This window comes from Choloepus didactylus, chromosome 16 (assembly GCF_015220235.1).
Source record: "Choloepus didactylus isolate mChoDid1 chromosome 16, mChoDid1.pri, whole genome shotgun sequence".
In the NCBI taxonomy this organism is placed as follows: Eukaryota; Metazoa; Chordata; class Mammalia; order Pilosa; family Megalonychidae; genus Choloepus; species Choloepus didactylus.
Genome location: NC_051322.1, coordinates 30,660,587 through 30,682,337, shown reverse-complemented (window position 1 = coordinate 30,682,337; position 21,751 = coordinate 30,660,587). Strand labels below are relative to the sequence as shown.

At 42.1% G+C, this 21,751-nt stretch overlaps 1 protein-coding gene and 1 pseudogene across 2 annotated transcripts in view; both read right to left on the bottom strand.

Annotated features, from left to right (window-relative positions):
• MYO5B (myosin VB) overlaps window positions 1-21,751 on the bottom strand; it is a 413,295-nt gene that overhangs the window by 171,339 nt on the left and 220,205 nt on the right. The window lies entirely within an intron of this gene.
• LOC119511842 lies at window positions 8,704-19,871 on the bottom strand (annotated as a pseudogene).

Genomic DNA, 21,751 nt, shown 5'->3' with positions numbered 1-21,751 from the left:
TCCAGATAACATTACATTTGGCACAGACAAACAAGGAGGCAGACTGGTGATACTTGTCACTTGCAGTGTCAAGATGGGAACTGTCCTGCACAGTGCTGGGAAATGACTGAAAAGTCACATACCTTTGAGAAAAGAGAATAACTCACATAAAAGGCAGAAAAGTTTGAGGGGGAGGCAGGCTATTCTAAGGGTAAGTGGCCCAAGAAATAAAAAAGGGGGGCTAGTTTATGTGAAAAAAAGTGTCAGGAATTCAAAAGGAGAAAGAATCAAGGCAGGAAAAGAAAAAACCTGGGAGGATAAAGACGCAAATTTTAGAATTCTGGTAAAAACAAGTAATATGGAAAAGATATTATCAGGAGATATAAATATCCCTAAGTTTTAAAAACAAGTCTTTACACTTGAGGGTCTTGGGCCTGAATGATAAATATGGGAAACAGCTGTTAGTGTCGTTACCTAATTTGGTGACTATTACACCTGATGCTGACATACAGGTTAAAGTCAGATAAATTCATCTTTGCATAGATCAACAAGTATCTTTTAGCAACTTTCCTCATTTAGACCAATTTAAAATATTAGGAAAAACGGATTTTTTTTTTAGCTTCATTATGCTGCTCTTGTACACACCTCCCATTCCCATCCCCAACCTAGTACAGGGCTGGGTGCACATTAGGGTTTACGATACACACACTATTTTGTAAAAGCCCATAAATTAGCCTTAAGGGAAAATGCGCAACAGCCCTCTCACCTGGTATTACATTTATTAGCGTTCCTTCCAACTCAATGGAGACTGGGATCAAGAGCATAGGTGTTAAAAACAGTCTTGAATTTTAGCCTCAGTTGCACTACTGATTAGCTATATGATTTTGCACACGGTACTTAACTTACTTCACCCTCAGATTATCCCAGCTCATTCTCTTATGACCTTGACCCTCAATTATGCCCAAGTTCTTCCAAGTGGTCTCCTTGGTTTAGGAACCCTACAGGTCTCCAATTCATCCTAACACTCCTGCCAGATTAAATTTCTAAAGCACGGCTCTAATAATCTTTCCCCTCACTTAAAAGCCTTAAATAACTACTCACTGCTTATCAAATCAAATCCAAACTCCTTAGTTGAGCATGTGAAACATCTATAATGCATACCCCTAAAACTAAAACCCTTAACGAGTAGGGGGAAAACTGCGGTACAGTGAAAATAACACTGGGCTCTTACTCCACGGATCTGGCCTGAGTCCTGGTTCTGCCATCAGCAGGCTCTTTGTAAACCACTCAGCCACTCTACGGAGGTCTTCTCCTCTTACAGATTTGCTGCAAGATTATACCAGATGATTTCTACACTTGTTAGGAGACGACAGTATTGAACTTCAGCCAAACTGGACTACTCGATAGTCCCTGAAGACTGTACACTTTGCCACCACGGCTGTTGACGGGATTACGGCATTCCCTCTACCTGAGATTGCTTTCAGGATATACCCTTCTGCTGAAGTCCTAGCCATGTCCAACGTCTACTCCTTCCTGACTCCTTACCCAAGCATGCCAGCAGGAAATTAGTTCTTCAGCTTCCAAAGTCCCACATTACTTGCTTTGTACCACTTTTAAGACTCTGTCCATTTTACCTTATGGTCACATCAGTCCTAGTCCCTGCTTGGCCATTTAACTTGCTGTGTGACTTTGGGTTGCTTCTTTTCTCTGTGCGTTTTTGTCTTTTTATTTCTAAAGTAAAGGGTTATGACTATATTCCCCTGTCTCTTCTATCTCCGATATTCTATGATTCCATGACTAGAATACTAACAGGATGTATGTCTGGTGAAAAGGTACTAGTTTCAAAGTTGGGGTATTTAGGGTTGATCACGGGAAAGACATTTATAACTATGGAATCCTACCTGGTGTCCTTCAAATGCACATCTAACGCACGGCTCCATCCATTCAGTCCTGTTATAAAGACTTAGCCGGTAACTTGAGTCAACCTGCATTTCAATGATTTTTTTTCCTCTTGAGCCCAATTCCCTTTATTTATTCTTTACATGGCCAAGAAATTTAGTACCCAGCCATGAGTCAAGAACAGGCTGTCGTCAGTTATATACCACCCTGTGTTGCTTTGGATATATTCTGTCCCCCAGAAAAAGCCATATTCTTTAATACAGTCTTGTTGGGGCAGATTTATTAATCTTTCTGATAAGGGTGTGACCTCTTGATTGAGGGTTTCCATGGAGATGTGACTCACCCAACTGTGGGTAACAACTTTGATTAGATTATTTCCATGGAGATGTCACCCTGCACATTCAGTGTGGGTCTTAATTAAATCACTGGAGCCCTATAAGAGCTCAGACAGAAGGAGCTCAGTGCTGCATTTTGAAGATGGCCATTGAAAGTAGACTTTTGCTAGTCCTGAGTTTGCCTGGTAGAAATTAAGAGAACACACCCAGACACTTAGAGAGAAACGTCCTGGGAAAACGCCATTTTGAAACCAGAACCCCAGAGCAGATGCTAACCACATGCCTTCCCGTCTGATGTAGATTTTCCAGATGCCATAGGCCATTCTTCAGTGAAGGTACCCTATGTTGATGCCTTAATTTGGATACTTTTATGGCCTTAGGACTGTAACCTTGTGACCAAATAAACCCCCTTTATAAAAGCCAACCCATTTCTGGTAATTCGCATAATGACAGCATTAGCAAACCGGAACATACCCCAAACAGAACACCCTTCAAGGCCTGTGCCCCAGGCAAGAGCACAAGATCAGGGGTAAGAAGTTTATCCCCTCTCCAGCTTCCAGGCAGAATACTGACAGCCAAACACATACCGAGACACATGCAGCCCCTCCCCAGTCCACACCTGCTCCCCTTCTTTGACACCTGAGAAGAGTGATTTAAGTGCTCCGAAATCATCCTCTTCCTCCTCCTACAAAAATTTCCCAAAGCACTACAGTGCTTTAAACTCACTGGCTAAGCAAGGTCACCCCACCCCACACCCCCATTTCTGGGTGCAGCTCCCTGTTAAGGAGACAGTACAGGTGGCTGCCAGGGCACCAGAGGTCACTGCACCAAGCAAGAGCTGCTGGTCAGCCAGGAAGACATCCCTGGGAGCTCTGTTTTAAGAAATCCCATTGTAGTGTTTTGTTTGTGTTTCCTGTGGAGAACAGTTTATCACCCGTGGCCTCCCCATCAGCATTATGTACACAGAACCCACAGGAAACGCTGCTCGGGTATCTCAGAGTGGGGAGAGAAGCCCCAGGAAAGCTCCAGAGGTTTGACCTGCAGCACCCAACTCCAACTCGGCTGTAACCAGCATGGCAGGTGCCCCACCCACAGAGTGTGCGGCACCTGTGGCACCCTCCCTCCAACAGCCACAACAGGTTTACACACCCGTCATTCAACTGGGAGCTCCCTGAGGGCAGGCACTGTGCTTTTACCCTGAATCCCCAGTGCCCCTGGTTCCAAAGCCCATCCATCCTTTCGTCTCCAGCTCTCCCCAGGCCTTCTCCACTCACTTACTCCAGCCATAAACCTAGAAGTCCAGGTGGATTCCTCCTTTTCCCTCAAGTCCCATCTTACCATGTCCTGTTGTATTTATCCCCAAAACATACTCCTCTCTCTCTGCACCTCCCAGTCCAGGCCACCATTGTCTCTGACATGCACTACAATAGCAGCTTTCTAACCTCCACTCTTACCCTCCTTTAATACATCCTTCTTACGTGGCCTTCTGAAAATGACTGCTGGATCCTCTCTCTCCATTGCTTTAAGCTCTCCAGTGGTACCCACTGCCTCCTAAAGAGCAGCCAAGCTCCACGAGGCTCAAGGACCTGTGGGTCCAGCACCTCTTTCCAGCTTTGTTGTGTCACTCTTCCCTTGGTTCACTAGGTTCATGCCACACAGGCTTTCTTTGTTTATTCCCTCCTGCTGCCTGAAGTTAGTTCGGTAAACTGAGTTTTTCCTTCTCTCATCTCACAGCTCCTAATGTCTGGTGTTCAATCATATTCTGCCTTATGGCAGCTCATGTATTACTGTGTGCTTTTTTTTTTTGATGTAATTAATTAGCCACCATCTATTTACTTTATGCTCAAATGGTTTACAAAACTCTTGGTCATATATCTCTTAAGATTTCTAAGACACTGGATGCCATTCAAACCATTTTAAGGAGAATACTGAAGTTTAGAAAGGCCAAGTAATATGCTCAGAGTCTCTCAGCCAGTGAGACAGAGGCCAAACCAAAACACAGTCTTCCCTTCCTTGCACAGTCTTCCACTGGGTTATGCTGTGACTTCTCTGTATTATCATTATACTTCTTGTACAATAAAGCATTCATAAGTTAACCTCCCCTACACACACACACACACACCCCTCCTTACTTCATCTAGCCTCCATATAAGAGATAAGAATTTGGTACGCCCAGCTCTGGTTCAATTACACCTCTGGCTTCACATCACACCTCCTCAGCTGAAACATCACTTCTTCAGAAGCCCTGCCCTGCCTACCCTACCTTCATAGCATTTTCCATTCAATTTACTAATATCTTACTTGTCTACTTAGTGTTCCTCTCACTTGTGTCTCCCTCACTGAGACATAAGCCCTGTGAAGCCCCGATCTCAGGCACAAGGACTCAGAAGGGCAGGCCAGACCCTGACTGTGATAAGAACAGAGCCCTAGAAAGGCTGGCCCCCTAGAGCTGCGTGATGCACAGCCTGCAAAACCAAACTCGGTGGTCCTGGCTCTATGCTCAGTCTTCCCACAGCTCACTCACGGGAAGACCACTGACAGTAAGGGTCCGCCGGACCTTAGACAGGTCCTATTCTATGTCCCTGAGTAGGGAACTCCCTGAGAAAGGATGAAGAAGCAGGAAAACATGTGCTAAGGCCCCAAGACACAGCTCCAGAGCAAGACAGGAGAGAGGGGAAAGCTGGCTTGCCAAGGAATAGCAGCAAGGACACTCCCATCTCTGAAGACATCATTAAGCCTCTCTATCATTTTGTCCTCTAGAGACACATCATCTGAAAATTTGGGAGTATAAGCAGAACACATTTTCTTCACTAATGAGATATCTATTGGTTGTTGCCTATGTCTTACTCTCTATCTATATTTTCAATGCCACCATCACAATGCAGGTCTACTATGGCAAAAATGACTATGCTAGAGAATGGGGATATGAAGAATTTTTAATTAAGGATTTCTGTTTAAAGATACATGTGTCAGTACCATAGACAGAGTTAATAACTGGGAGACAGCCTAAGAAAATATAATTTTGATGTCTAAAATAGGAAGTATATCTAAAATGCACAAGGAACTTCTGCAAATGAACAAGAAAAAGAAACCCCAGCAGAAGAAAGGGCAAGGGATAGACAATGCACAGAAGAAAGCTGAAAAGCTAATAAGCATAGGAAGATGGTCAAACTTAGAAATCAGAATGCAAACAAGAACAATGAGATCTTGTTTAACCATTGACAAAGACAAGAAAGCCAGTCAGCTCAAGTGTAGGCAGGAACATGGAGTCATAGGAGCCCTTCAGAACTACTAGATAACGTGCTACATGCTGCAGCCATTCTGGAGAGCAACCTGCTCTCAGTTATCAGATTCAGGTCACACATACCCTATGATCTGATATTTATGCTCCTGGGCATTGAGCCCAGGGAAGACCCTGCACAAGTCCCCCAGGGGACGTGCACTCCAGCCAGCATTTGGAAAGCAGGCTTTCTGAGTTTTACCTTCTGAATTTAAACTATTTCTCCTCTAATATGTAAGTTTTTTCAGTAGTAGTGCACAAAACTCATGATGTGGTAGGGAGGTGGAGGCAGCCTGAGTCTCCATCATGGGAGAATGGAGAGGTAAAATGTGGTGGATGCACCCATAGATACAGCATATACAAGAACAAATTAGATGCACATATAGGAAACACAGATGCATCTTAAAAACAGTGCTGAATTGGGGGCTACCAATTAAGAATGCCAAGCCCTGGATCTTGGGACTGGCCCTTATGAAGCTTGTTACTGCAAAGGAGAGGCTAAGCCTACTTATGATTGTGCCTAAGAGTCACCCCCAGAGAAGCCCTTTTTTTTACTCAGATGCGAACTCTCTCTCTAAGCTAACTCGGCAGGAGGACTTGCTGCCCTCCCCACGACATGGGACATGACTCCCAGGGGTGTAAATCTCCCTGGCAATGTGGGACATGACTCCCAGGGATGAGCCTGGACCCAGCTTCATGTGATTGAGAAAGCCTTCTTTACAAAAGCAAGAAGAGAAATGAAACAAAATAAAGTTTCAGCAGCTGAGAGATTTCAAATGGAATCGAGAGGTCATTCTAGAGGTTATTCATATGCATTTATATAGATATCCCTTTTTAGTTACTAATGTATTAGAATATCTAGAAGGAAATACCTGAAACCGTTGAACTGCAATCCAGTAGCCTGGATTCTTGAAGATGACTGTATAACTAAAGAGCTTATATGGTATGAACATGTAATGGTGAAAACCTTGTGGCTCATACTCCCTTTACCCAGTATGAACCGGTGAGTAGAAAAATGGGGACAAAAAGTAAATGAATAATGGGGGAGAAGGAGAGGTATGGGATGTTTTGGGTGTTCTTTTTTACTTTTATTTTTATTCTCTTTTTTTTGAGTAATGAAAATTTTCAAAAATTGATTCTGGTGATGAATGTACAACTATATGATACTGTGAACTGATTGTACACTTTGGATTATTGTATGGTATGTGAATATATCTCAATAAAACTGCATTAAAAAACCCAGAAATAATAATCAGTGTGATAGAAGCTCTAATTTGCCAGGTAAAAACACAATGAAAACACAGAAGGCTTTAAAAACAACAACAAAAAGAAACAGTGCTGAGTGAAAAAGGAGCAGGATGAATGCATATAAAAATGCATTTACATAAAATAGTATCTGCATACAAAACAAATGCAAATAAAAAAATACCCCCTAGAATGGCTGCCTATGAAGGAGAAGTAAAAGAATAGGAGAGAACATACATAAAACAAGAGGTCCTCATGTGGATCAGTGACCACATCCTATGAACTGAGGTATTTCATAACTTATGCTCCCTGTCCTTAGTCTAAAAAAGAAAAAGAAAATAGTAATGTCCACAGGATAAAATATTTTATCTTACTCTGTAAACCTCTCAACCCCTAAATAGCACATTCCACATAGTTTTGTATATTGACTGAAAACTAACTTTCTCAAAGCTTTGATGCCTCAGTTTTTCAGACCGTAGTAAAATGGAAGTACTACCAAGCACATCTAGGTTCTGCTGCCAGGCAAAATGCTTCATGTGCTGGAGAATCCATGAAAGCAGTACTGTGGCTCTATTTTCTGACTTATAATTACTTCTCCCAAATGTAAATTTCTTCAGTTATAATTACAAACTTCATAATGCTGCGTGGGCAGGAGAGTCACTGTTTTGCTGAACCGCATCTTGTTAATTAAGAATAAGTATTTCAATTGGAGATGACAGGTCTTGCACATTTCTTCCTCCCTGAGTTACAATGTGTAAGATTCAACATCTGAAACTGGACAGTGTATGGATCCCTAAGTATTGGTTCAGAAACTGGGTGACCCTCTGCCACGATTGCTCTGTGCTCCTATTTTCTATAGTAACTGAAGGTCTTCAAGAACCTGTGATGCCAAGTTGAGTCTCCTCCAGGTCTGGCAACAATACCAGTTTGGGATGTCCTGAGACATTCTCTCCTTCTTTGACTGTGGAGGGTATTTGAGCCCTTAGAATGACTCAAGAAACCACAGAGGCTCTTGATTGAGAACATAGAGAAAGACACATAAAAAAAATCTGAGCCTGTGCTATAAAACATCAGCCATGCACTGGATACAGAGAAGTTCCAGAAGAGTGAGCCTAGAATGGTGGTAGACGGAGAGCCCAAAAACCTGAATTTTTCTCTTCACATGGAGCGACTGGCTATGTGGGGAAAGCAATAATGAGAGCATACAGGGTAGAACAAAAATGCTTAACACCACTCTAAAGAGCATGCCTGTAAGGTCAGGTGGGATTGGAAAGCTCAGGAAAACATGCCTGTATGATCTGAGGCACACACATGGTGATCAACACAGCATCTCAGTCCCTGGCCCAGAAACTGGCCACCACCAAATAAGCACATTGAGAGAAGTCCAGAAAGAGAGTGGGAGCTCGCAGATGCATCTCCACAGGACACAAATTCATTCCTTCATTCAACATATATTTACTGAACTTCTACCGTGTTCTAAGGATGGACAAGCCAGGAAAAAAAAGAAAAGGTGCTACTTTTCATGTAGTTCGTAGTCGAGCAGAACACAGACCCACACACAGACAAATCAGAGCACAGGTCTACAGAATCTACAGGGCATGGCTGAAGGGAGGGGTAGAGAGGACTGACCCACGCATGGCTCCATGCTGTGTTGGAGGCCAAGATCTTGTTGCCACCTGCACTGAGGTTGGAAGCAAGAAAATTCCCTGGATTGCAATTCAGGAAAATTGGATTCTAGTTCCAACCATGTGCCCAGCCCACTGTGGGGTCTTGAGCTTTTACTCAGTTTTTCAACCTATTACTTTATTCTTAAAGAAAAGCATAGAGGAAATGATCACTTATTGCTTTAATATGCTCAGTGTTAAATACCAACACAAATATGCCATGAAAATTAATTTTACCTGTTTTTCTGGCCCCTTTCAGGGATGGCTTTGAGGAGATGGGTAATGGGAGAGTGGGAACACACTACAGATTCTGGGGTGGGCAACAGAGTGGAGACATGACGCCATTGGCATCTGCTATGTGCCTAGGAGAGCAGGTGACACAGATGTGAGAGGGAGGGTAACAGGGAACACCTGAGCTCCCTCAAAGCACAAGGTACTTTGTGCTTCCCATGCTGGCTGGGAAGCTCTGCACAGTCTATACCTATGATATCCCAAGCTATTCCAGGAAGGATGCAAGACGACCCTGACCATTTAGGAACTAAAAGGATTAAAGGGGGTCAGCCACCCTCTATTGCCCTCAATGGAGGTGTTCCATTATATAGTATATTCCAGGAGTAATGAAACAGTACTTCTAGTCTTCCATTCGAACTCCCACAAGCAAGCACACAAACAAAAATCCCTTTCATATGCACCACTGAAACAAGATTGCAAAAAAAGAGATATGTTGAGGTAAAAAAAAAAATTGCCTATAAAAAGTAAATGTACTGATTAAGTCAAATACCATTTTACACCTAGTTGTAGAGAAATTTAAGACGTCTAGCAATACCAAGTGTTGGGAAATACATGAAGCAGCAGGACTCCCGAACGTTGATGACGGCCACAGAAATTGGCTTATTACTGGCATCACCGTACAAAGTTAAACACCTAGACAGTCTAGGACCCAGAAATTCACTCCTAGGTATACACCTTGGACCTAGTCCTGGAGGAACTCACCCCCACGTGCACCAGAGACAAGTAGTAAGCACAAGACTATTCAGAGCAGCCCCCAATCGAAAACACCACTGATGTCCACAACGGCAGGAGGGATAAGTAAGTTAGGGCAGGTTGTTACGATAGAACAAGTTTACAGCAGTGAGAATGAATCAACTACAGCTGGCAATAACATGGACGACATTTTTGAAACGATACTGACTAAAAAAGTGACAATACTATATATGGTATACTATTTTTATAAACTCAAGCAAAATGAAACAACATATTGCTTAGGGATACAAGCATGCAAAACTATGTTAAAACCCTATCATAACAGGAGAAGCTAGGTCATGGCTAGAGGGGTTAGAGTTAGGTAGGAGACAAGTAAGAATCAGGTGGGGGGCAGAATTAGAACAGGGGGAACAAAGTTAGGTTTGACACAGGAGAGGGGAGAGTAAGGTCGGGAGACAGACATAGTTTAGGTTGGAGGCAGAATAAAGTGAGGTGAAGGGGGTACAGAAAATTACACTGAGGCTGATTGGGCCTGATAGAGAACCATACAATTACAATTATTCCAAAGCTAAAGGGCTTCCTCCCAAGGTTGGAGGAGCCATAAAGGACATTTCCAGTATCAGAAACGGTGGGCCGGGAAGCTCCAAGCAAGAGATTCTAATAGCCTCACAACAAGACATCCAGCCAGGCCTGAATGTGGGCAAGAAAAGATACATCCTGAGCACCAAGGTAGAAGCTGGACCGGCCCCAGCAGGGGTTCAGGTGTGAGAGGCAGCCAGGCATCCCTGAGCACCTCTGTCATCAGGCACAGGTATCCTACACTGCCACACACCCGCTCCCCATCTGGGGCTGGCTGCTCAGGCACAAGCCAGCACTCAACACAAGCCATTCGGGAAGGCAGCCATAAATATTCATTGCAAACTGCTTAATTGGTATTTAGCAGTCAGACACCAAAGTGTCTACTTGGTAAGATGAAAATGAGCCTTCTGAGAGTGTAGGAGATAAGTAGTTAGTGCATTTAATATCTGAGTATCGTTTTCCCCCTTCTGCTTCACAGTGGCCCTTAGAGATCTAAGTTCTATTTATAAACCTCCTAGGTGTAGTATGACATAGGTGGCAGAAAAATGAATCGTCCCTTTCACTTATTTGCTGCTCCCTAGAGAGAAGCTGTCTCCATCCCAGGCGCGATAGTATCACAGAATGTTAGGGCTGGAAAGAACCTCAGGGGGCACCACCAATCCCACCCCCACCCCCACCCCCCATTAGCAGGTAAGTAAACTGAGCCCAAAGGATGGTAGAGTGGCTGCTCCATTTAGCAGGGGCAGAGAGCAAGCGCTGATTAGGGCAGGCTTCACCGTGAATGGGCAAGTGCCCGTTTCCTTGCCCTTAAAATACAGGGCTAGGAGATGATTGGTGAGATCTCCTGTCCTTCCTGTATCCTGGATTTCAGATCCAGGAGTCCACATAAACTGCACACATCTGCTAATATCCAAGATGCAGTTTGGAACTCAGAAACCTGTGGGTTAGGTGAGGATAAACAGCAGAGACAAATATTTTCTGTGGTTTTATACTTTATAGAATTGTTTTAGTTAACGTTGTCATTAGCTGGAGATGAAGTATATTATACACATATATCTGCAGCCTTAAAACAATACAAAAATCACTTTTCAAAAACGTTTAATTTGTTCCTTGAAACTATTTTGCTATGAAGGAAAACATTCAAGGAAAGCAAGAAAAATAACTTTTTATTGGTCAGTAATCCAGCTTGTTTTTGAACCCAGGTGCACCTGAGAACTCAGACTAAATCCAGTCCTCTTTCTCTGTGCCACACTGTCGCTTTGCCATGCTACTACCCACTAAGACCAGGTCTTTTACTATTTCTTTTCTAGGTACTGCTTCATCCGCTCATCTTTTAAATGTAGGGCATGTCTGAGGTCAATTTCAGCATCTTCTTTCCCTTCTCCAGGCTGCCATGTAGGGCAATCACCCAGCAAAGCCCACAGGTCTAAAACAGAGCTGTCCAGCTCCCCACAAACCTGCTCCTCATCCTGCTCCCCAAGGGGATGGCTTGGCAATCCACACAGCAATGAGAGGTGCAACCTATATTGCCCTTGACTTATCCCGACAAGCAAAACTGACTGCATTGCCTGAATTTTTCTCCAATCCATCCCCAAGTCCTGTCCCTTAGTCCTTTCTTTCCTGGATCCTAGAAAAGCATCATAATTTGTCCTCTACTCAATCCACCGTCTTCATCTACTGCTGGAAAGATATTTCCAAAAGGCTCATCAGAACTTGCCAGGCTCTGCTTAGCACTTTGCAGGAGGTGATACTGCCACCCTCTTCAGCCTTCCAGGCCCTTCATGATCTGCTCCCAGAGACCATCTCAGGCAGAGGCTCCAGGCGGTGCAAAAGGTGGGAAACCACAGGCAATGTTTAGGGAAGAGGGTGAAGCTCAAAGAACTCAGATCCCAAAGGGCAAGTCATAGTGTCTAGCAACACTTTGAATGCAAAGAACAATTATTTGTTCACTAGAGAGTGGTTTGCAACCTTGGCTGTACATTAGAAACATTTCAGAGTTCATGAAACTCTCTCTGCTGGATCCTACACCAGACCAACGGCATCATCGTTTCTTGGGGTGGGATGTAGACATCACTTTTTTGTTTTTAATTCCCCAAGAGAGTCTAATGCTAGAGCATTAGTTCTGCTAGGGTTAAGAACCTCTGCTAGAGACTCACCGTCTTAATTAAATGAGTCACTACATAAATATGTTCAGGTAAGTGCAGCAATTCAAATACCTTGTAACTTATTCTGATCAGTATTAGCCTAATAGAACGTAACAATAAATTTAAAACAAAGATTGGCTTTAAGAGACTAAACAGAGAACTTAATGTGTGAATTTATTAACTGTTCTTCCTGGCTGCAGACAATAAGAGTTTTTACATTTAATTCCAAAATCCAGCTAATGGCTCATGATAACCTAGAAATCAAAGCAGAATTTTCTCATTAACTGGAACAGTGTGGACGGTTCAGCTTTGGCTATTGGAAGCACACAGAAGTACATGCATTAAGAAGAACATGCTGCTGCTTGCTAATGCCCACAGTTGAAAAAAAAAAAATTCTCACATTATTTCCTACTTCAGGGCTTCTTAACCAGGGCCCCCAGATTCCCAACAGGTCCTGGATAGAATTCAGGAGGACCCAAAAACTTAGATGGAATAAAAATCATGTCTTTATTTTTACTGAATTCTAACAACCTTAATATTTCCTTCAATTAAGAATACAGCCCCCAAACCAAAGCAGGATTAGCAGAACCTGTGACTTTGTCACCATATCTAACCTTACAGTTGCTGCAGATATTAAATATTTATATTCACCACTACTTCAAAATGATGGTGGTTGTTAGATTGCCATAACTATATTAAATATGGTTGTTAGATTTGCCATGACTATATTAAACCATCTCACTTATTTATTATAGGCACATTCCTAAAATACTGTGGTAGCTTTCAGTACTACTGGCTTCCTTTGCAATTGTACATATTCTATTTAATACATTTAAATGTATTAAATGGAACAAAAAAGGTTAAGAGTCCCTGAACCTCTTTTCAAAAATTTCTTTACTTGATTACAAACCCATACATCTTTACACAGCATCAATAATGATGACTTCTAATGAGACCATGCTTACATTTCATCAGTCCTGTATTTTCCAAGGACCAATCAGAAACACCATTAATGGTGCTGAGAGGGGCTGATCTGAGAGACCCCAGACAGGAGGAAAGGTTCTTTCCGCTGGAAAACATGATAACTTAGGCAACAAAGTTTGTATACCAACTTTCGGGTGTCAAAACTGAAGCATATCAGAAGACTAAATGACACATATACTAACTGCATCCTATTGCCCTTGGTAATCAATATGGTCCCTTAGGAATGTAAATATTTTCAGATGAGCCACTTTAAAAAAACACCAACACAACTGCACATTCACATTTGACTTGGCAAAGTTTTGAGAAAATATTAAGAAGGGTCACAATAAAACATTATACATATGTATGTATGGCTTCATCTGTACATATACATACACATGTACACAGTCATAGAACAGCATCTGATAAAATACCCAATGACATCTTCAGGACAGTCATCTCTGTAAAGTATGATAAAGGGTGATGGCTTTTAATGTAACATTTTTTCAATGCATATTTATTTATGACTAAACAAAGCTGCATTTATTTTTTAAAATGCTCATTTAAGTAGGGTGCATACAAACATACATATGTATTACACATGCATATACACATATATGTGTCATTATCAAAGTAAAACAGTACATTTTCCTTGAAACTTTGCCAATAGGGAGAAAAAAAAAAAGTACCTCTTTTTCTACCACCTGCTTTTATACAAAAATTCACTTATGTCAGCAGGCCACCAAAAATAAGAATAGAAAGAACATACACTAACAGTTAAATATACAACAAAGAGGAAGGCTGAACAATATAAAGGTAAAAACCTCCCTTAAGGCAGAGGTTAGCAAACTACTGTCTGTGGGTGAAATCTGACCCAACCGCCTGTCTCTGTAAATAAAGTTTCATTGGAACCCAACCCCGCTCATTCATTTATGTACCTCTGTGACTACTTTTGCACTACAGCAGCAGAGCTGAATAGATGTGACAGGGACTACATAGTCCACAAACCCTATAATATTTACTATCTGGTACTCTACAGAATGTTTGCCAACCCCTTTAAAGAGAATGAAGGTGAACAAGAGGTAATTAGCCTTTTCTGAAAAAGACAAATGGGGAATACTCTTGGCCAACACCACCACTAGCTTTTCTTAGTGGAGATTCACAATAACCAACCCTTCTGGGGTCACCCCAAAGAAAATATATTCCCACATTCCGGTCCTAAGAAGTTTGAACCATGGAGACTCTCTTTCTACTGAATATCGGAAGGGGTGGAAAACCTTGGGTTTGAGGGAAGGAGGTACTGTTTGCTCCAAGGTTATTCCTCAGTATTTCTACTTTCTAACCAGAGCCCAAGAGCAGGTTATGGCAGCCACTGAGCACTTGCCTTGGATACTTCTACTCCATGCAACTCAGCTGACCCCAGAAGGCAATCAGAACCCCCTAAAACAGATGTACTTTTACTGCAGGATGTGGTTGGAGATCAGCAAACCACAACCAAATCCAGTCTGCGGCCTGTTTTCTTACGACCTGTAAGCTAGGAATGATTTTCACAGAACATCATTTACAATCAATTTGATGATTAAAAAACACTTATTTTGAACCTCAATTAAGAATTCTAGTCTTCTCATTAGTATACCTGTACTACAAAAAAAAAAAAAATTGTATTCAATTTCATATCATGTAGAAAAATCGACTCAAAATGGATCAAAGCCCTAAATGTAAGAACCCAAACTATCAAACTCCTAGAAGAGAAGGTACTGAAACATATCCAGGACCTTGCGTTAGGCAATGGTTTCTTAGATTTTGCATCCAAGACACAAGAAACACAAGAAAATATAAATGGGACCTCAAAATTTAAAACTTGCATGCCTCAAAGGACTTTATGATAAAAGTAAAGACAACCTACAGAATGGGAGAAAATATTTGGAAACCACATATCCAATAAGGGCTTATTATCTCGAAAATATAGGGAAATCCTTCAACTTAAAAGACAAACAACCCAATCAAAAATGGGCAAAAGTCTTGAATAGACATCTCTCCAAAGAAGACAAACAACTGGCCAGAAAGCACATGAAAAGATGCTCAGCATCATTAGCCATCATGGAAATGCAAATCAAAACCACGAGGTACCATTTCACACCTGTTCAAATGGCTCCTATCAAAAAATGGAAAATAAGTGTTGGAGGCAATGCAGAGAAATAGAAACCCTCGTTTATAGCTGGTAGCCATGGAAGCCAGTCTGGCAGCTCCTCAGAAAGCTAAATATAGAACTATCATGTGAGTCAACAATCCTACTATTAGGTATATACCCAAAAGAATGGAAAGCAGAGACTCAAACAGATATTTGCACGCTGATGTTCATATTGGCATTATTCACAATTGTTAAATGATGGAAGCAACCCAAGTGTCCATCAACCTATGAATGAATAAACAAAATGTGGTGTGTGTGTGTGTGTATACATACACACACATATATACACAATGGAATATTATTCACCTGTAAACAGGAATGAAGTCTGATACATGCAACAACATAGACGAACCTTCAAGAATCATGCTGAGTGAAATAAGCTAGACACAAAAGGACAAATACTATATGATCTCACTGATTTGAAATAATCAGAATAAGCAAACTCAGAGAGTCAGTATCTAGAAGGCAGGTTACCAGGGGATGGGGTGGGAATAGAGAATGGAAAGTTAAGGCATAATGTACAGGGTTCCTTTTTGGGATGGTGGAAATGTTTTGGTAATGGATGGTGGAGATGATAGCACACATTGTGAATGTAACTTATAGCACTGAAATACATATCTGAATGTGATTAAAAGGGATGATATATTAGATTGTATATATGGTTAACAGAATAAAAATTTTTAAAAAATCCATGAGCAAAACTACACAAACAGTGAACCTTAAGTTAAACCAAGGGGTTTACTTAATAGTGCAGGTATAAAAAAATGAGTTTTCATTGATTGTAACTGTAAGAAAGGGTTAAGTTTAGCTTTCACATAAAGGCCACATGGAATAGGGAAAATGGAGACTGGGCAGAAGAGCTGGCTTAAACTAGCCCCATGGTGAGGGGAAGGAAAGAGAGAGCAAGCGCCATGACAGAAGTCTAGAATCAGCGCCAGTTCCTCATATGGGAAAGATAACCAGGGTTACTGGAACGTAAAAGAATGTGGGGGTATGGTCAAAGGTGGGGACTCTCAGCGCAACATTGAACTGGTTAACTCTCTGATAGGCTATACAATTAAAAATCTCAAAGGCGGCCTAGTTAGCTCTCTCGGATAGGCTATAACCTCTGGAGTACCCAGCCAATAGGAAAATGGGAGGGACATGCGTATTAGGTGTAGGATATAACTATCACCACGTTCTTTTTTTGGCACACCTGCCATGTTTCTGGCTACGGGTCGGTTCTTGAAAGTTCGTGAATAAATTCTTTTCTCCTCCACAACTGGGTGAGCGTTTTTAAGGTATAATGCTTGTTTCTAACATAACAAATGTTCCACACAAATGCAAGTTGTTACTAATACAGTGGTATATGAGACTCCTGTATTTTAGGCATGATTGTTCTGCTTTTCTAATAAACCCACTGCTTTTCTAAAAAAGATAAACAAAAAAATCAATCTTCACAGTGTTTTGCTCATATAGCTTAAAAAATTACAATATTACCTCCAAGTATAAATCCACAGACTTGAAACACGAGGAAGCTAATCGCAGTGGGAATCTCATTTGTGACTCAATACTGTAGCCAGTGAACTCAAGAGTCCTAGATGCAGCTAAAAGAAGGGGAATCTGCAAGTAGGAATTGGACTACAATGCACCTAAGTGCTGATTAAACAGAGTTGCAAAACTTCCAAGCAAAGATGTGATAAGGGGATAAGGAAAAAAGGAAAGGAGCAAGTCAATGCAAACATGTGCACCTTAATCTCTCAGTATCTCCTCAAGAATAACTTAATGGATCAGAGGCTTAGCCAAGAGATACTAGAAAGGAGAATTCCCTGTGGAACAAAGGACTGGTCTCCTTCTTGGGAGCAAAAGTCAATGAGAGGGATCTGAAACCAACTGTGAAATAGCAGGAAGTAGCAGGGTCAATATTACCTCATGCTGTGATAGGAGAAATGGGCCTTAAGAGCTTTCTATCCATCTCCCATTAAGGCGGACTCTGGGCAGGTGAGGTGTGTGTTTTGGGGATTATTAAAGAACACAGAGTTGCAGAATAAAGGACAGTATTTTCTTTTGTTTTTTTTTTAAACTGGCCAAGTTTCATTTATTTCTTAATGTCACATCTGTACAGCTTTCATATATACAAGATGAAACACACCTTGGTTTCACAATGGCACCTGGCTGCATTTCCAATTATAATACAGCAAGTGCAAGTTAACTTGGAAATGCACATTTATATAGCTTATATAAATTAAAGACTGCTATATTATGATCTGTGATGGTAAAAGCATGATATGAATGACTAGACCACTTCCATCTGGCTTAATATAAAATGTACTCAAATTATTTTAAAATGGCCACTTGGTGAACAAGCCAGTATATAAAATATTTGCCAGTAAAATTTAACCATTTATCCTTTTAAAAAATAATTTTCTAACTTTAAACCTTTGTTACTGAATTATTATATGGATATACATTATGGTAGCAAGAAACAAATTTGCTATGGGTTTTATCTTTAGCAACACGGCTAATTTGTAAAAAATCTGTTCATGAAATAACATTTTTATTAAACGAAATAGTTTTCATTACTTTTATCAAATGAAATCTTTTTCTTTCCACATTTTAATGCATTAGGTTGCTTCCAGCCACCAAAAAAAAAAAAAAAAAAAAAAAAATCTGAGACTCACTTGTTTAATTCAAACCTATATTTGTAGTTTCTAAAATGTTGATGATCCACAGGCCACTTTCTTGTCACACGTGTACCAATGAAAACAAAAGGAAAAAAAAATCACTGCTATCCCTATAAAAGGAATGGTTCCTTTTCTAACATTCTTTAAAAATATACATTTTACAATCCTTACACCTCAACAAAGGTGGCAATGTTATAAATAAACTGGTTTATTTTGTTTTCTCACTATTAAACAAATGTCCACAAAGTACTTGTTATTAGCTCTCTCTTTTTTGGATTTCTCCAGTGCTTTGTCCATTGTTTTTTCATTTTCTCCTCTACTTTTGGGACAATACCACTTGCTTGTTGGTTTATGATTAGGTCCCATGAAAGAGAAATGAAACCACTCAATGGTGCACTCATCATTGTCACAGCCTATCATTTCTCCATAGGAGACCTGATAGCACAGACAGTACTTTGGTTCATTTGGGTCAATGGGAAGATCTGAAGGGGATGCTTCCCACTCTGCTTTGGCCTTAGAGCATTTCTTTTTCTTTGATGTTTTTGCTTTCTTCTCCTTTGGTGTTCCTGAGGTGATGTCATTGTGATCATGATTATTAGATGCATTCTCTCGATTCTCATTGTTGCGTTGTCACTGAGATCTCTTATTATTGGGCTTTTCTGCTTGAGCAATTGTCTCATTCTTCAAATTATCTTGACTGGTTTTGCCACTGTTGCCAGTAGTGTCACTGATCTCTTGATGTGCCTCAAAAAGTTCTACATGACTGTCCACTTGTTTGGTTCGGTTTTCAACTAGCTCTACCATCTGACTCACAATCTGAATCTTCTCATCGCCTAGTTCCTTGCTCTGAATCAGAGCTCTCTGAATGCAGTGTAAAACTCTTCTCTTCTGTGTATCAGTCTCATGCTTAAATTTCTAATAACATTCATCCAATTCCTTTAGAATTTCATTCTAGGGGTGGGAGGGCGGTGGGGGTCACCCAGGTTGCCTGGCCCACGCCAGCGACTGCATCGGCAATTTGATTTTGTTTGTCATTTTTTGCTGGGTGGCTGAAGGGTCATAGGGAGGACAGCAGCTAGGACACCTGGGGCAAGAGGGCAGGCACGGTGAGCAGCAAACTTAACTAGGAGTTTCGCACTTCGTGGCAGAGCTTGTTCTGCTGAACCCCAGCCTGGAGACACCAGAGTAGTGGCCTCTTCCACAGAAGACCCAACCCAAACTGGACGACCACAGAAGCACCACCTCCGTGATGATTGTATATATAAGCCGCTACTTCCCTCTACAAAGCCCCCTCATTCTCCCCAGTATTTCTTCTTTAAAGTAATTTTCTTTGGCATCATGCAGCATGGAGAGTAATCACTTATGGTCAGGTAGCCAAGAACTTGAGAAGGGAAAGTTAGTTACTCATTTCCATAAAGGACTCTAGATTACAAAAGAGCCAATTCTTTATTTCATGAGTTTTCTATCCATCTCACCTCCAACACATCCCCACATATCTCCTACTTCCAATATTTAGTCACTTCACTACCATCTCCCAAAGAGAGGGCACAAAAGCAGAAGGTGAGAGGGAATTCTGCACAGGGAAGGGCTTTACTTGACCAAGTCCAAGGTGTTTCTCAGCTGACTCCACCCAGCTGGTGGGGAGCTGCCCTGGTGACATGGTATATGGAGGTGTCTTACACGCTCACAAGCCTCACCAGGGACACCCTGTCCAGAGGACCACACCTTAAGATAGACCTTGACATAAAATGACTGTCCAGAGCAAAGATGAATAGGATTATGAGAAGTGAGGGATAAGGAAACCATGGATTTCAATGTGTAGCTGCAAAGACTTGAGAAGTCTAGGGATGGGGTGAGGAGACACAAAAGGCTGTCACAGATAACATAAATTAGCCTGACCCTGTGAAGCCCAGCCACCTACCCGAACAGACGAGTGCCAGTGCATTAGAAGTCATAAGGAAGCTGCTCTCAGCTCTAAGTAATATAAAAACGTTGTGGGCAAGATGGCAGACTGGTGAGCTGTAAGTTTTAGTTACTCCTCCAGGAAAGTAGGTAGAAAGCCAGGAACTGCGTGGACTGGACACCGCGGAGCAATCTGACTTTGGGCATACTTCATACAACACTCATGAAAACGTGGAACTGCTGAGATCAGCGAAATCTGTAAGTTTTAGCGGCCAGGGGACCCGCGCCCCTCCCTGCCAGGCTCAGTCCCGTGGGAGGAGGGGCTGTCAGCTCCCGGAAGGAGAAGGGAGAACTGCAGTGGCTGCTCTTATGGGAAACTCATTCTACTGATTCAAACTCCAACCATAGATAGACTGAGACCAGACACCAGAGACTCTGAGAGCAGCCAGCCCAGCAGAGAGGAGACAGGCATAGAAAAAAAACAACACGAAAAACTCCAAAATAAAAGCGGAAGATTTTTGGAGTTCTGGTGAACATAGAAGGGGGAAGGGCAGAGCTCAAGCCCGAGCTCAGGCCCTGAGGCGCATATGCAAATCCCGAAGAAAAGCTGATCTCTCTGCCCTGTGGACCTTTCCTTAATGACCCTGGTTGCTTTGTCTATTAGCATTTCAATAACCCATTAGATCTCTGAGGAGGGCCGTTTTTTGTTTTTGTTTTTGTTTTTGTTTTTGTTTTTGTTTTAAATCCTTTTTTCTTTTTCTAAAACAATTACTCTAAGAAGCCCAATACAGAAAGCTTCAAAGAATTGCAATTTGGGCATGTCAAGTCAAGAGCAGAACTAAGAGAGCTCTGAGACAAAAGGCAATAATCCAGTGGCTGAGAAAATCCAATAAACAACACAACTTCCCAAGAAAAGGGGGGTGTCCGCTCACAGCCACCATCCTGGTGGACAGGAAACACTCCTGCCCATCGCCAGCCCCATAGCCCAGAGCTGCCCCAGACAACCCAGTGTGACGGAAGTGCTTCAAATAACAGGCACACACCACAAAACTGGGCGTGGACATTAGCCTTCCCTGCAACCTCAGCTGAATGTCCCAGAGCTGGGAAGGTGGAGCAGTGTGAATTAACAAAGCCCCATTCAGCCATCATTTGAGCAGACTGGGAGCCTCCCTACACAGCCCAGCAGCCCAGAACTGCCCTGGGGGGACGGCACTCACCTGTGACATAGCACAGTCATCCCTCAACAGAGGACCCGGGGTGCACAGCCTGGAAGAGGGGCCCACTTGCAAGTCTCAGGAGCCATACGCCAATACCAAAGACTTGTGGGTCAGTGACAGAGACAAACTGTGGCAGGACTGAACTGAAGGATTAGACTATTGCAGCAGCTTTAAAACTCTAGGATCATCAGGGAGATTTGATTGTTAGGGCCATCCCCCCTCATCGACTGCCCAGAAACACGCCCCACATACAGGGCAGGCAACACCAACTACACACGCAAGCTTGGTACACCAATTGGGCCCCACAAGACTCACTCCCCCACTCACCAAAAAGGCTAAGCAGGGGAGAACTGGCTTGTGGAGAACAGGTGGCTCGTGGACGCCACCTGCTGGTTAGTTAGAGAAAGTGTACTCCACGAAGCTGTAGATCTGATAAATTAGAGATAAGGACTTCAGTAAGTCTACAAACCCTAAAAGAACCCTATCAAGTTCAGCAAATGCCACGAGGCCAAAAACAACAGAAAATTATAAAGCATATGAAAAAACAAGACGATATGGATAACCCAAGCCCAAGCACCCAAATCAAAAGACCAGAAGAGACACACCTAGAGCAGCTACTCAAAGAACTAAAGATGAACAATGAGACCCTAGTACGGGATATGAAGGAAATCAAGAAGACCCTAGAAGAGCATAAAGAAGACATTGC